Here is a 15,953-nt window from a genome sequence, read left to right on the forward strand (position 1 = left end):
AATAAAAGAAAAGCATGCACTGGTGTGATAGCCATACTGCTCTGCTGCTTCTTTAGAGTTAAAAGCAAATAGAGGCTTTAAGCCATTTTCACTAGCGACATTTAAACCAGGGTTGTGGGTGGTGGGTTTTGTGTTGTTCTGATTTCTATCTTGCACTAAGGACATCACAGGCAAATACAGGTTCAAAACAGCCTCCTTGCAGCTGTTTGAGTATAGACAGTGAGAGACCCAATTGCTTTATTTTTAATTAAAATTAATGGGGAGGTGGAAAGGGAAAGAAGTCAAAACAATCGCAAAGTAACACCAGAAAGCTGAGTGGAAGAAGATAGACCTTTCACATGAACCAATAGCTAGCCAATGTGGGCAGGTTCACCCTAGTACCTGGGTAGAGTCTTCATTGGCTATGTAGGGCAGCTGTGAGTTCCTTATTCTAAGTGTGGTTTTTGAAGTCTGACAGTAATGATCCAATTTGCATTTTTAAATTATTAGACAAAGACAAATTGGGTTCCTCAATGACAACAAATTGCACAGAAACACCAGCATACATGTTGTCATATATAAAATGGACAGCTTTAAATACAAGAAAACAACCCAAAATGTCACCATACTGAAATGTGAGCAAGACTGTTCTACATCCACCATAAAACTCACCCTGCAAAAGTCTCATTGCAGCTTGTTGTTTTGTTACCAGCTAGTAGAGGGATGAGGCAGCTATGGCCCTCCAGATGTTGAACTACAGCTGCCATCATCCCTATGCATGGGCTATGCTGGTTGGGGTGGCTGGGAATTGTGGCTCAACAACATCTGAAGGGCCACCGGTTCCCCATTCCTTATCTAGCACCATAATTATCACGAATATTACAAGCAGAATTCAGAAACAAATCCTCAAGGACATTTCATGGCATCCTTTGTTTAATGATGTCTAAACAGGGAATAATTACACACTTTCAAATTGAACAAAGAAACACAAAAACCCAGGGTAGTTCGGGATATTTTTCTTCCTCTCTGTAGAATCCTAAGTATCACTATATATCCACATACGAAATCTGTGATGAAGTGTGGCTTCTTGGGTTTTGATATGTGTGCACACTGAACATTTACAAGCACCACCCAGAACTATTTTAGTTTCTGAAAAGCTAACCCTGTGATTATCTACTGCCTGTGCAAGCCATAACAGCAGGGCAAACTCAACACATGTGCAAATAAAGGGATGCAATAATGAAACTACGCTCTCTCTCTTTCTCTCTCTACCCTTGACAGGTTTATCAATTGTTTGGAAAGTCAGCAAATTAAGTTTCAGTGCAAAAATATATATATGAAAAAACGAAGGCCAGCAAACATACAAAAAGGAAAAAAAAAACATTTTAAACTGAAGCTGATTGATTTACTATTCCACTCATCATTCTCATAAAATGAGATCATGTTTAAATGGTGACAAATTCTTCGTGTTTAGAGCATGCACTTCAAGCTTGCTTAGCAGCAACTGGGGATAAGAAACCTGGGGCTCTCCAGATGCTGCTGAACTCCAGTTCCCATCAGCCCCAGGCAGTGTGGCCAATGGCCAGGGACGATGGTTGTGATTTTTTCTGGGTTTTATTGTCTTATCTTTTTGTAAACCGCTTTGAGGCTTTAGTCATGCGGGGTGTATATCTTATGAAATAAACAATAAAAATAATAAAACTGCACCAGTTACCAATTTGCTACTGAGCCAAATTTAAGATTCTTTTCTAGAAGTACAGAATCCTAAACAACCTAGGACTGAACAAAATAAAAAAAATTCCTTCCAGTAGCACCTTAAAGACCAACTAAGTTAGTTCTTGGTATGAGCTTTCGTGTGCATGCACACTTCTGAAGAAGTGTGCATGCACACGAAAGCTCATACCAAGAACTAACTTAGCTGGTCTTTAAGGTGCTACTGGAAGGAATTTTTTTATTTTGTTTTGACTATGGCAGACCAACACGGCTACCTATCTGTAACTGGAACCTAGGATTGGATACTCGAAGGAATGCCTTCTTACATATAAGCCAGTCTGTATGCAAAGATCCTTTGATGGGGCCTTCCTGCTTGTGCCACAGCCTGCTTCAATCTGACTTGTGACCATTCAGAGGAAGGCCCATTCCATTACAGAACAAATAAATAACACTTGGGGTCATGGAGGACCCAAACGAAATATCACATATAATATCTTTACACAGGAGCATCTATTCTCAATATTTCTACATGAGCAAAGGAAGATTGTTTCTCATCTTGTTTGCTCAACTGATGGAAAACACACTGCACATTTCAGCCACAAGCCTCTCTTGAGGGGGACAGAATTTATTCCAAACTAAAAAGTTGTTGCTTTTAAATCCTTGGAATCTTCCTGGAAGATTGTCTCCATAAGGTCTATTATAGACACAAGATCTATTTTCCTGGAAAATCTTAGTCATAAAGTTTATGAAGTTGAAGACCCTTTTAACAATTTAGTTTACATAGATTTCATTTATGAGGCAAGTGGCTCGTAATGAAGAATTATCTAAACTGACTTTAAAATTACCTACTCTCTTAAAAATACCTCGCTTGTAATTAAATTGCCCAAACAAGTTTAGGCTGACTGGACTGTGGTTGCCTATAAAGCTGTACTTTTAAACCTCGTGCTTTGGCTGATTTACAGCTTTCAACACAACATTACAGATTTATTTAATTGTATCTCCTCCAAAAATTATCCTTTGTGCACATTTTTTCTACTACTCAGGAATGGCAAAGGTCAAAAAATGGAGGGCTGGACAGAGATGACCCTACACATTTTAATGCCTCAGGCAGAAGGTTCAAGGGAGCTTTCTCAGTGGTGGTAAAACATATAATAAACTCAATAATTGATAATTTGCTGGCCTTTGATGGTAGCCTGAGATCTGCCACCTGAGGTGGGAACCTCAGTCTGCTTAATAGGAGGAGCTGCCCCGAGGCCTGACGTTAGAAGAAACAAAGAAACAGTGCATCCCAATGGGAAGAAACAGATAATGAATCATATGTGATGGTGAGTGAGGAGTTGAAGGAAGGACAGTAGCTCCTCATTTGGGCTTGGGTGCTAGCATTCACTGAGGGCCCACCACACTAACCTTTGCTCTGTGCTTTCTAGGTACATGTCTAAGCTTTCCAGGCACGTGACAGAGCCATGGTCCCCCCACAACGCTTTCCCCAGGGAACACATGTTTTACCTTTGAATAGGAGCAAACATCAATTCATGGAAGATCTGACTGCTGATTGAACTACCATTGGCTATCCTCACCTGGCTTAGCTGGCCAGTCAAAGCCATTCCTGGAGTGTGGCCGCTGTCTCATGTTGACAGCTTCTAGGAGCCACAGATGAGAGCTGAGTGCGGACCAAAGGTGGACATACTATCCCAGAAGGAGCACGACATGTCCCCCACTCCACCCCTAACACCCCGTATAGTCCAGCCACACCTGGAGGGCAACACATTGACTTTCTGCTCTGTTCTTTGTAGATATGGTTAACGAATGATTCCTCAAACTCCTTCAATCCAATTTCCTCCAAATGTTTTGACCTATACAGCCAATGGGCAGGGATGATGGAGGTTGTAGTCCTACAACATATGGAGAGCATTCAGTTAGGGAAGGCTGTGATTACTGAATTTTAAATAACATTTTGCTTGCCAGTGGCACATTAATGCAAGCCCAACATTGCCAAAAGTGGAGGGAAGCCCCCAACCTCAACTCATAAAATTCAGATTACATCTATTCCCCCTGCCATTCATAAACAACTATTCTACATAGCATACTGGAACAATAGCCATGTCTTTCCCTGCAGAAAAACTTGTTGTTTCCGGTAAGTTATTCTCTGCTTTCCCCCACTTACCCAGAGGTAAGGGATCTACACACCACTCATTCTGCATTGTAGAGACATTAAGAAAAGAAAGAAATCCACAACACAGGTGTCATTTCAGGCACATTTCCAATGTTTTGAACATTTGAGACATTCATCTTAAAACTCATGCACTGAAGTTCTAGACAGAAGTAAAGGGAGTCAAAGTCTGCAGAAAAGTTAGTTTTGGCAAAATTAGAAATGAAAACAAAATGTTAACAAAATGCAGATGGGTTCATCTGTCAATATAAAATAAACTACAGGAGGTTTTTTTCCTACTTCTAATATGCTGTGGGGGTGAGCGACCCACTACTCTGTGGCATGAACACTTCATCAAAACTCAATGACCAGGAATTCTGTGTTTAATGCATAGCTGTGATGTAAATCTAGATGTAGCATATAATGAAAATAGTTGTGATCTCAACGCAGCCACACATATTGAATGTAATGCTTGTTAGCAAATTGGTATGAACATTTCAAAAACTCTAGGATCAGATTGCAAACATGTACACAGAACTATTATCTGAAGCATTATAGCAAAATTAAAATGTGGTTGGCATAATGCACTACAGATACAAATCACACCTTGTATGTAAACAAGGTCAGGGACTTGTTTAATGTGTGTGGGTAGAAGAATGTAGTTTTATTTTTCTCCCCATACTGCTGTGTGTTGCCTTAAGCACAGTATGGAAGTGTGATGAAGAAGACTGCAATCCTGTATCTTGGAGCAAGTCCCATTGAGGTTCTCAGTAGACATTTATAGGATTTAAATTTCATGCATTTTCTTATTTAACAAGTTTTCAAAACACCTTTCAGAAAAATGAACTTTCCAAGGTGGTTTACGAAAATAAATAAAGTAGGCCAAAAAATCGCAATAAAGTAGTAAGATTTTTAACATAGCAAAATAACAAAAAATATTAAAATATTAAAATAATAGCAGCAAATAAAACTATCAGCAACAGGTAAAACAGCTAGATTAAAATAGCAGCAGCAGATGGAGGGAAATGAAAACACAGCACCCTAAATCATCCACATGTCAGCTGCAATAAAAAGGTCTCTAGAACCTCCTGAAGGGCAAAAAAGGGGGAGCCCTGGGAAGAGTATTTAGCAGATGTTGGGCAGCTAATAGCTGACTTATCTAGACAAGGCTGCAGTTGTGAAGCCGCCATAGTTGGTAAACTGCACTCCTGGCCACTGAACACCTATGACTCCAGAGGGAGCAGAGTCCAGGAGTTCTCCCCAGCTGCATTCTTGCTCCTTTAGGGCTTGGGTGGACAACTGGATTTGGATGGTGGGTTGGATCCAGAACTTCTTCACCTTTGTGGAACACTTCTGACAGGTGGACATGGTTGCCCACCTGTTGATCACCCGAGTTGCATGACCTCAGGTGATTCAACTTCAAAGGAAGGAATTGAGAGCACAAACAAGGGTTTCTCCTTACACCTGGAGGCGGCTACGGAATTGCAGGAAGTGAGAAATTCCTGCTAACATGCAGAACCATAGATGCTGTCACAATACCATTTTAGTGATTTGAATGCAAAGAGTTTGTTTCCCGCTGCTTCAAGTCTTTTTCTGACATCCCTATACACACCAGAAGGAGGATTTGCTCCTCAAACAATAATTCACTGAGGCTGTCATCTGCACATGCTCAATGGCTGTCTTTAATGTGTATACCTCAGCTTAACCATGGCTTCTGTTTTCCAACAGGATGGAAGCTGATTTCAGAGACGACATGGGAGAGAGGGAGAGAGACTCAGGAAACTAAGTGCAGGGAGGGGTATTAAAGTAAGAAGGTGCAAAATGGAAAAAGCCTGGGAGGAAACAGCAGAGTGGCAGGGAGACTTCCCATACACTTTTCAAAATCCTGCAGATGTGTCAGGTTGCTACACAGCTGTGAGGTGAACATCTTCCTATTGCAAATATTGCACAGCTTAAAGTGACTAGATGCATAAAAACTGACTCCTTTTGGAAATAAAGCATTGTCAAGGCCTATGTGATAGCCTGGGATTCCGATTCAGAGGCTGAACCAGAGGAATCCCAGCCTGCACAGGAGTCCCCGCCTCCAGGGCCGGCTGAACAGGGGCAAGGCCTAGATTCTGAGGAGCCTGCACCTGTGTCAGATCCTCAGGAGCAGGCACCAGGTGAAACCATTCTGGCCCCAGAGGTGCTTGAGGACTCAGTGTCTACAGGTGAGCCTCCTCCGGGGCCCAGTAACCCTTCGGCCTCTCCTGAACTGCAGAGGCTTAGGGCAGAGAGGCGAAGGGAACTGGTTGCTCCCAGGAGGAGTGCTCGCCTTAAGGCCAGAGGAGGCGGGGCTCCTGGGGGCCGGGACCGCCCCTGGCCTTAGAAGAAGATAAAGGTCAGTCAGCCCGGTCCCAGGTTGCGGGAGCAACGTCGTTGTTGGCTTCAGACCTTCCAGTGTTCCTGTTCTCTGCCCGGCCTCCTGCTCCTGACCTTCCAGCGTTCCAGTTCCCTGCTTGGCCTCCTGCTTCTGTCCTTCCAGCGTTCCTGTTCTCGCCCGGCTCCCAGCTTCTGACCTCCCAGCGTTCCTGTTCCCCGCCCGGCTCCTTGTTTCGGACCTCGCCTCTCATCTGGTAAACTCTGACTACGATCACGGTACCTTCCCCCCGGGACCAGCACAGCCTATAAATTTAATTGAAGCTTTACTTGCAGAACTTTCTTCAAAACCGAACAAAAAACTTCAAAGATACACCCAAATAATTCCATACAATATCTTGTGTTGTCCAGCACAGGATCAGCATCTTAGAAATAAAATACAGTTCCAAACAGACATAAAAGCGAAGCTCCCTCCTTACATCCTCCTGGAGCTGTTTTCCTGGAGAGCTTCATTCACATCCTTACTCTCACAGAACCTGGGAACCTAAGGCAACTACCTTTCAAAATGGAGATTTGCAACCAAATAGCCTCCCATGTGATCTAAGGTTAATCATTCACATATGTGCTACTAGAGAACAACAATAGTTTATTATCAACCCATTAAGGAGCTCAGAGACCACTACGTGCTGTTCTTTAGCTTGAATGGAATCTTCCAATGTTAAACCCTTTCAGCAATACACATAGCCATTTTCCATTTTGGTGTCAATTAAATAATTAACACTTCCTTCATCTCTGCTTTTTGGAAGGAGACCAGATGTAACTTGGAAGATGACTGGATCATCTGACCCCCCCCCCCCCGTATACCGACATACCTGGCACACAGTAAAGTATCCATGTGTGAGAGGAAGCTCTCATTTTCATTGTTTTACATGTTATATGAATTGCAGGTTACATGAATTGATTTTTGTGGGGTACTTACTGATATTGTTGAGTTTGGGGCAGGGAGTCAGTCTGAATGATGCTCTGAGTCCTTTCCCATTCTTGGGATCCTGCAACTGTGGAGGTAGAATGGAGGTTGAAGTGTGGTGCAGTGGTTAAGAGTGGTAGACTTGTAATCTGGTGAACCGGGTTCACGTCCCTGCTCCTCCACATGCAGTTGCTGAGTGACCTTGAGCTAGTCACACTTCTCTGAAGTCTCTCAGCCTCATTCACCTCACAGAGTGTTTGTTGTGGGGGAGGAAGGGAAAGGAGGCTGTTAGCCACTTTGAGACTCCCTAGGGTAGTGATAAAGTGGGATATCAAATCCAAACTCTCTATAACAGCAAGCTTGCTAACCCAGTTCCTTTATTAAGGTACTGACGTTGGCTAGTTAAGCACCATGATTAGCATACCCCCCAAAATTACCCCGTGCTTCCCCTCCCCTCCCCTAGCTGCAATGTAGGAGAGCAATAGCTGGACTTGCCTATGTATGAGCTGGAAGCAAGCTAGAAGTTGAAGACAGAGAGACATGTCTTGCTTTGCACTGGATATAAAGCTGTGGCTAATGGAGAATCAAGATCTGTTGGGGTGTAAATGCTGTGAGCACCTCCATCTTATGCTCAGGTTGCATATATGTTTAAATAAACCCATATATCCTAAAGACACCACAGCCTCCGCTGAACTTCATTCCCAGGAAACTGAATCCTGGATAAACATTTGGAACCCCTGGAGTCTCTCATTGCTCAGAGACTGGGGTAAGGTAAAGGTAAAGGGACCAATGACCATCAGGTCCAGTCGTGGCCGACTCTGGGGTTACGGTGCTCATCTCGCTTTATTGGCCGAGGGAGCCGGCGTACAGCTTCCGGGTCATGTGACCAGCATGACTAAGCCACTTCTGGTGAACCAGAGCAGTGCACGGAAACACCATTTACGTTCCCGCCGGAGCGGTACCTATTTATCTACTTGCACTTTGACATGCTTTCGAACTGCTAGGTTGGCAGGAGCAGGGACCGAGCAACGGGAGCTCACCCCGTCACGGGGATTCAAACTGCCAACCTTCTGATCGGCAAGCCCTAGGCTCTGTGGTTTAACCCACAGCGCCACCTGCGTCCCTTAGAGACTGGGGTAGGGATTAACAATATTGTGGGGGTTGTTTTCCCCCTCCAAAGTTGTTTCTAACTGCTCATCTCATAAGTTGTCAGGCACTTTGGGCCCAATTTTGTAGAAAAATGGCAAAGAAATAAACAGATGATGGGTAGAACAGGAGTTCTGGGGGGAGACGAATGGAATCCTTCCTGCCATACCATTTCCTTGATTTAAATTACCCCTCTCCCCAACAGCGTTGCCTCCTTGAGTTAAAAAATGACAGGGCCTCTATGTGGTTCTTTGCGAAAGAGATGCTTGGCAAAGAGTTGGGACTCTCAGAATGTAGAGAAAATTTAGACGGGAGTCAGAATCCAAAAGGTTTAAGAAAAGTAGCCTTGCATATACTTCAACACCTTGGTGTTTGCAAAATTCCATTTGGTTCCTGCTTATTTTGTTATTGTCCAATGTGTATATTTTGGATTTTCCCTTTTATTCAACATGAAAATCTGTGGACCAGATTTTCTGCTTTCCATGTTTATATGTGGGCAAGGCGGGGGGAATACTACAACAGGCCTACCTTCTAGTCTTCTTTATCTCTCAGCATCTGGAAAGCAGGAAGGACTTGATCAAATGTCAGTGAAAGGAAAGCTTCTTGAGGGGACACTGTCGGATCAAGTATATCCTGGTCTCCATTTTTAAAAAGAAAGAAAGAAAGCTTAAAGATGTGCACAAAACATTTCATATGGGAAGCAGTGAGTCCAACACACATTTCCTTTTCACTGATTTTTAAACAAAATAAAAGCAAGAGTTGAGGGATTCCCAGAAGACTCATCTGCAACCGTCTCAGAGCCCAGAATTCGAGCTTCCTGCAGGGCTCTAAGAAAACCAAGATTTGTATCTAGAGTTCCAGATTTGAGTCCATATTTGGCAGGAAAGGAATAACATGCTGGCTGCACACTGCAAAAAACAAGTGAGAGAGTAAGGAAAGCAAGTACTTGCTTGAAACATGTTGCAAGGCATGCAAAACAAGGGCAGCTTGTATAGCCTTCAGTAGCATCTGTAAATTACAAAAACAAACACTTTTCAGGTTAGAGAGTTGACTATTAGAGCAGGCAAAAGGTACATATACCAGTTTGGGCTATTGATTTATAACTGTATTGACATTTTTGTGGATTTATTATCTCTTGATGCATGCTATATTTTCAGAGTTGATTTGTTATCCAACCTGAGGCCTTTAAGAATGCTGCAGGCAAAAGAGAAATCCACATACATAAGTAAATGTTTAAATGGGTATGAATGATCTGTCAGATATCCAACTTTTGCCTAAAAATGCATTGAATTCAGGGGGATTCCAGGCAGCTATTTACTGAGCCACTGGAGTGCAATTTTTACAGTGTCCAAATGATGCCATCATCATTAAAAGGCAAGCCCATATTTTTGCATCCATTTAATCCAGATTTAACCTTTCTAGCAAAGATCTGAGAAGTGTATTTTTTAAAATAAATAAATAACTAAATAAATCTGGAAGCACCCTATGATAATCAAGGGTTTGAATTACCAAGGTTCATGTAAGACTGTATTTAACATTTTAAACTCAATTAATCTACAACAGTAAATTTAGTTTAAGTTCTGGCTGGTTTACATTCCGGTCAATATAAATGCCATTCTAATATAAGTGCCATTCTCATATAGTACTAATTATCCCACATAGATGATTCTAGGAGACGTAAAGTGGCATTTTCTGGGCGTATAAGTCTTTATGGTTAGGAAGGCAAGGAGTCTCCTTCTGACTGCCTACACACCATGTTTTCATGGGATATGAAGTTGCTGGTCAAGAAACAAGCTCCACCCAGTGAAACTGCTTAGATGGATTTGGCACTCATGCCAAAGATGGCCGTGAAACCAGCTTAAAATCATCATTTATAAGTCTGTTTTCTAGTTTCACCTGTACCGGTAATGCTCTCTAGTGTGCCAGTCTCTTCAGCTGATAAAATTGGTAGTTAGAGTCTAATTTTTTAACTTGTTCTATTGGCGGTACAAAATCTTGGCTTCCTCAAGAGGAAAATTGTGTGTGAGGGGGTGCTACTGCAGGGTAGATGAGAGGAAGGGAAAGCTCAGTTGCACATACAGAGGTCTGTTGCTCAAATGGAAAATCAGAGTTGGAGGCAACCCAGTATCTCTTTCTCACAGGTTGATACACATGAGATGTGCTCCACGGCAGATGGTGTGTTTGAACCCTCCCATTCCATCGTAACTTACTTATGGGGCCTTCCTCAGTCAGAGGATGGCAAGTCACATTAGACTGAGCAGCCATTTCAGCGAATCTTGGGTTCCACTTCCAAAGGGCACCAAGATCTCAATAGGGACGTGCTTCTCAAGGTCTCTAGATGGCTACCACCAGCATTACAGGGAATTGAAACCAGATGCTTATCGCGACTGCCTGAGTGTAATGAGTGGCTAGCAAACAAACAAACTGCTTTTGGGATGGCGGCACCCTGACTGTGGAACCCTCTTGCCAGAGAGGCCTGCCTAGTGCCTCCTTTGTCATGTCAGGAATGGGCAAAGTATGCTAAAATGAAACAAAAAAATCTCAGATCTTTCCCAGAAATTTACTATTCATTCTTGCTGATGAGCCTTACCTCTTAAGAATTTTGTTGCTTTACAAAAAATATTTGTGCCTTAAGGCGCCCTGAAATATTTTAAGCCTGGGGTAGAAATACCTGTAATAAACACTGCCAGTCTGTGTAGACAGTACTGAGCTGGATGGACCAATAGCCTGAGTCATTATAAGGCAACTTCCTATGTTCCATAAATTACTCTAAAAGCCATTGAAGCAAGCAGTGTATATATGTTGTTAGTGCTCCTCTGTCTCTATTGATGTGTCAAAAAGTTACTGTAGTTTGGCGGGTTGAATGTTGTTTTTTAAAAGAGGCAAGTGGGACACAGTCATACCGCAAGATGCTACAATCTGAACCAAACCACCACATATATGGTAACTACAAATTATGTTTCATATTACGTAAATAAGCATAAAAGTTCTCCTCCTGACAGCCAATAGGACAAAGGCAAACTTTTATTTCATTCTCCCTAGCCAAATGCCACAGGATGTCTGTGCTTTGTAATTTTAGTTTATTGCTCATTCCTGCCCTTTCCTCATCTTTCCTTAATTAGACAGGAACTTTCCTTAATTAGACAGCTTTGAATATTGGCATTAGGAAACTATTGCCAATAGGATATAGTGTGACTTAATTATTCTCAAGTCAAGTGGTAACATTTCCTTGGCAATGGTCCTCTACCATAAGGTACACACAAAGGGTGCCACCATGATAGTTTTAGTTGGAAAGGGGTGCAGCTCTTCTGAATGGAAAGCTAAAAGTATTTGAGCAGGAAACAAAAGGCAGGGAAATCAGGCCATCTCCTGATGGTCACACAGAGGTAAAATACACACTGCACATTTCAAGCACATGGCTTCCCCCAGAGAATCCTGGGAACTGTAGTTTGTTAAGGGTACTGGGGATTATAGTTCTGTGAGTTCCCAGGATTCCTTAGGGAAGTCATTAGAAATTGGCACCACTGGAACTTTTACTCTGAATGCTGTCATATGTGGGCAGATATTTTTTTAAACCAAAATTGTAGAACAAAACAATATAGGCACATGGTATGCAAACAGCAAAAGATCTAGCCTCACATGGTTTTGAAATTCCATATGACAACTACTCCAAATCTTTTTATGACTCCCTTGGGGTCCCCCCCCCATCTCCTCCCCCAAAGTTCTCTCCAATTCCACTTAAGTACACAAGAAATAAGAAATGGACATTAAACTATAGCAGAACAATTAAAACCCTGGTAAAGCAAGTGTCAATTTGAAACCCCTCTAAGTGCCATTGGCAGGTCTGGAATCTAAACATTAGCTACATAAAGCAATTTAAATTTGTATATTGCCAACAGTGATTTGTGCAAAGGCACAAGTCCTATCTGAGAGTAATGGGCATATTTGAAAAGAGTGTTCTTAGTACTATCCATTAGGAATATCTGAATGAAGAGCGGAGTAAAAGAGGACACCATGAAGCACACTATATTCGGAATGAAAACATAACACTATTAAAAGCTGCAGCAAGGGTGCCCCTGTGTGGACACAACAAAATACTCTGATCTGTACAAATGGGATCTTTAGTGAAGGTCTACTCAAAACGTTTTTAAAGAAAACTTTCTGCCCTAGTTAACAGACTACAAATAAGTAAAAGCAACCATGATATATTTCAAGAAAGAAACCCACTTCATGGTTTATTACACTTCTTCCCAAAACATTTTGTAACTGATACCTGTCTGGTAATAAATCACACAAGGTTTTCTAAGTGTGTATATTGTGAATAGCATAATTAATTCAGCAAGATCTGAATGTGTGTGTATAGACAGACAGACAGACAGACAGACAGACAGACAGATAGATATCAGAGAGAATACTACTATTATTGTGACAACAACACCCACTATATTTGCATCAAAAATATCCTAATAGCCTTAGAGCATCTATTGCTATTTAGGATGTAACAAAAGCATAACAATTCCAAACTGCAAATTACTAGCAGCTCCTAGTTTTACCTTTGACCAAACTACACCTTACATTAGACATAGTTAGGTATTGTAGAATTCTTTCTAAAAAATTTCAGAGCAGCTATAAGGGCCTCAGGAGTCAGACTCCATCGCACAAAGTGGGGGCTAACTCTTCTTCCCATCCCATAGTTCTGATGAAACCACACACCCATAGCTTCTATTTGGCAGGGGAGTGAAGCAGCCATTCAGGAGATAGCATTCTGGGACTGATAAATCAAAAACTTTGTTGAGGAATAGCAGGAAAATCAAATGCCCTATAAGACTGGGAGTGAAAAAGGCAAGTGTGCTCCAAGTTCCGTCCATTTTTGCAGAAAAAAAGTCACCACATTTTGGGGACTTTTCCACATGCTGAAATTACATATCCAATGAACCTTCAGGATTGGCGCTGGTATTGTCATTGTGCTTTCTTAAATCCAGTGCCAGAAATAGCTCTCTTTGCAATACAAGAGAGGAACAGTAGGCTGCAGAAGATAGCCACTGGTGAGATGTTTCAAGAGTGCATTGCAGTGTTTACCTGAGTTCAGTCTCCTTTGGAATGAGGTCACTGAATGTGGACTACATGCTTCTCCCTGTCCCCATTTCATCATCGCAACAACCCTATGGGGTGGGTTAGACTGAATGAGATTGATGGGCCTAAGTCCACCCAGTGAGCTTCATGGCTGAGTAAAGGTTCAAACCAGGCATAGGCAAACTCTGGCCCTTCATATGTTTGGGACTACAATTCCCATCATACCCTAGCAAACAGGATCAGTGGTCAGGGATGATGGGAATTGTAGTCCTGAACATCTGGAGGGCCGGAGTTTGCCTTTGCCTGAACTTGAACCCTTATCTCCTAGGTCTCTCCAAGGCTAAACTCCCCTACCAGTCCTGTTCTCCACTCTCTTTTCAGGGTTTTGCTTGGTTGGAATGTGTCCTTCAACAGTAATACTGCCTCTTTCTTGCCTAGCTGAATGACGGTAGGGCACTGTAAGAAATGTTCTAGTTCTCTTGAGAATAACTTTGGGATATCTTCAAGGATGAGACAAAAGGTCATTTTCCAAGGAGCGAGTGCATGATAACTATAAACCGAGTTGCTTCAGAAATGATTAGAAATAAAATGCAGTCAGTGCCTCAGAGACATACTGCACAATCCTCCTCAGTTGCATTTTCTTAACTTATCACATGGATTTCAGAATGTGGTGCCCAAGTACATAAAGTAGATCTTTATCATTATTTACTAGACTGCTCATTGTATTCTGAACTAAGGGCAAAGTTTATCGTGAAATTGTTAAGTAAGATACCTGATGATGCAGCAAAAATTACATATTTGTTGTCCAAGTGTGACAAATTTGTGACAGGGCTACAAGATTTGCAGTGGCAGCTCAAAAGCTGAGGAGAATTTTTATCAAGGCTAATATGGTAAATGCAATTATTTAATTGGATGATTTAATTTAGAAAGTTACCTGGATGCTTTAAAATGTAAAGTTTGCTTAACCACTTGTACTTTGATATCGATTTTCTTTTTTCTTTTTTAACCTTTGCATACATATTATGTTATTATTGGTATTTTGACATATTTTAATATAAATGCATACTTTGGTGCACACTGTTCTTCAAGATTTTATCAGTTTATATTATTTTCCTTTTCTTTGGTTGATATGACCAAGGTGGTCAAAATAACAATTAACAAGTTAAACCACACGATCCCGTGTAGGTCTACTCGGAAGGAAGTCCCTCGAAGTTCAACAGGGCTTACTCTCAGGTAAGTGGGCACAGGTTACCTGGGTTGTTCGCCTCCCTGAACATGGGGGAAATTGCTCTGAATAGACCTGCACAGGATCAGACCTCCTGAACAAGACGCAGAAGAGCGCAAAAGAATGATCTCGCTGCCAACTCAGCCTGAACACAGTTTTCTCAAGGCAACTCCCGGCAGCAAAAATAGGGAAAATGCTTAACCCAGGACACTGACAAAAACAACAACACAAGACATCGGCTGCATCTGCGGGGACTGGATCCAATACATTGTCTGGTGCGGACAAGTTTCTCCAATATTTGGACTCCAACTCCCACCAGCCGCAGCCAGCACGGCCAATGGTCATGGATGATGGGAGTTGTAGTCTAGCGAACATCTGGCGGGCCGCTGCTTTCCTGGGACTAACCCTGCGGGGAAACCTTCAAGAACCGGAAGGATAGGCTGCTTGTGACCACCGTGCCCGCCGTTTCTCCCGCCCTCCAGCTGGGCGGCAGGGAAAAGCTTGCGCACAGCGCGCCGCCCCCGACGCGGGGAAGCAAGCAAGCAGGTAGGGCGCCCGCCCACCAATATCCGGGTCTCGGCATCTGGGGCCGCCCATTGAGCTGCGGACGCCGCCTCTTTTCTGTGACGGCTCGGGTAGCCGGCGGAGCGAAGGAGGTTGAGGCAGCAACTTGGAATCAGCTGAAGCAGCCTCGCAGGGGGGCTGCCTTGGCGCGGAAGAAGAGCTGACGCTGCAAACCCCTGCGCAGGTGCCCGCGGCGCTCCAAGGAGGAACTGGGTGTGTGGGGCACCTGAGGGTCATTCTCCCCAGCTTCCTCTGGGGCTCGGTTCAGGTCCTGCCTGTTTGCCGGCTGCTTGCTCAAGGGAGGCGAAGCGACTGCCCAGGTCAGTTCCTACTTCCTAGCGAGGGCTGTTTGTACTGCAAGAAGGCTGCATGCACCCCCCTGGGTTTGAAGCACATCTCCCTCCCGCACGCCCCCCCCCCCAGTGCCAGATATACGTAGAAGTTAAAAAAGCTATAGCTTAGGGCCCCACTCTCTTGGGGCCCCACTAAAAAAATTCCACCATTAATATACTTCTTCTTAATTGTATTTCAGTTCAACAACTGCATATTTTGTTATGTGCAAATGGCTTTAGACACCTATTAGGCCCATAACTTGCCACATAGCATATATTCAACACACAAAACAGGGACAATTTGTTGTTGACAAAGGACAGCTGGACATATAAAGGGCCCCATTACCTTCAGTAGCTTAGGGCCTCATCAAACCTAAATCCGGCCCTGACGCCGCCCCCCCCCCAAATTCTGGGAACTTTAGTTTTCCTAGCCCAGAGCTACAGTCC

The 15,953-nt window shown here is 43.0% G+C and overlaps 1 protein-coding gene and 1 long non-coding RNA gene across 3 annotated transcripts in view; both read left to right on the plus strand.

Annotated features, from left to right (window-relative positions):
- LOC309366665 overlaps positions 1-15,953 on the plus strand; it is a 190,367-nt gene that overhangs the window by 146,151 nt on the left and 28,263 nt on the right. The gene's annotated exons all lie outside the window — the stretch shown is intronic.
- The window catches only part of RMDN2 (regulator of microtubule dynamics 2), a 28,985-nt gene continuing 28,263 nt past the window's right edge, over positions 15,232-15,953 (plus strand). Inside the window, exon 1 of one of the 2 annotated variants that reach the window (XM_081905386.1) lies at positions 15,232-15,494. The gene's annotated coding sequence lies outside the window, so the exon portion shown is untranslated. The remainder of the gene's footprint in view (positions 15,495-15,953) is intronic. The other variant, XM_081905385.1, reaches the window with a different exon arrangement.

This window comes from Podarcis melisellensis (genome assembly GCF_964234715.1).
Source record: "Podarcis melisellensis genome assembly, chromosome: 3".
Classification (NCBI taxonomy): domain Eukaryota; kingdom Metazoa; phylum Chordata; class Lepidosauria; order Squamata; family Lacertidae; genus Podarcis; species Podarcis melisellensis.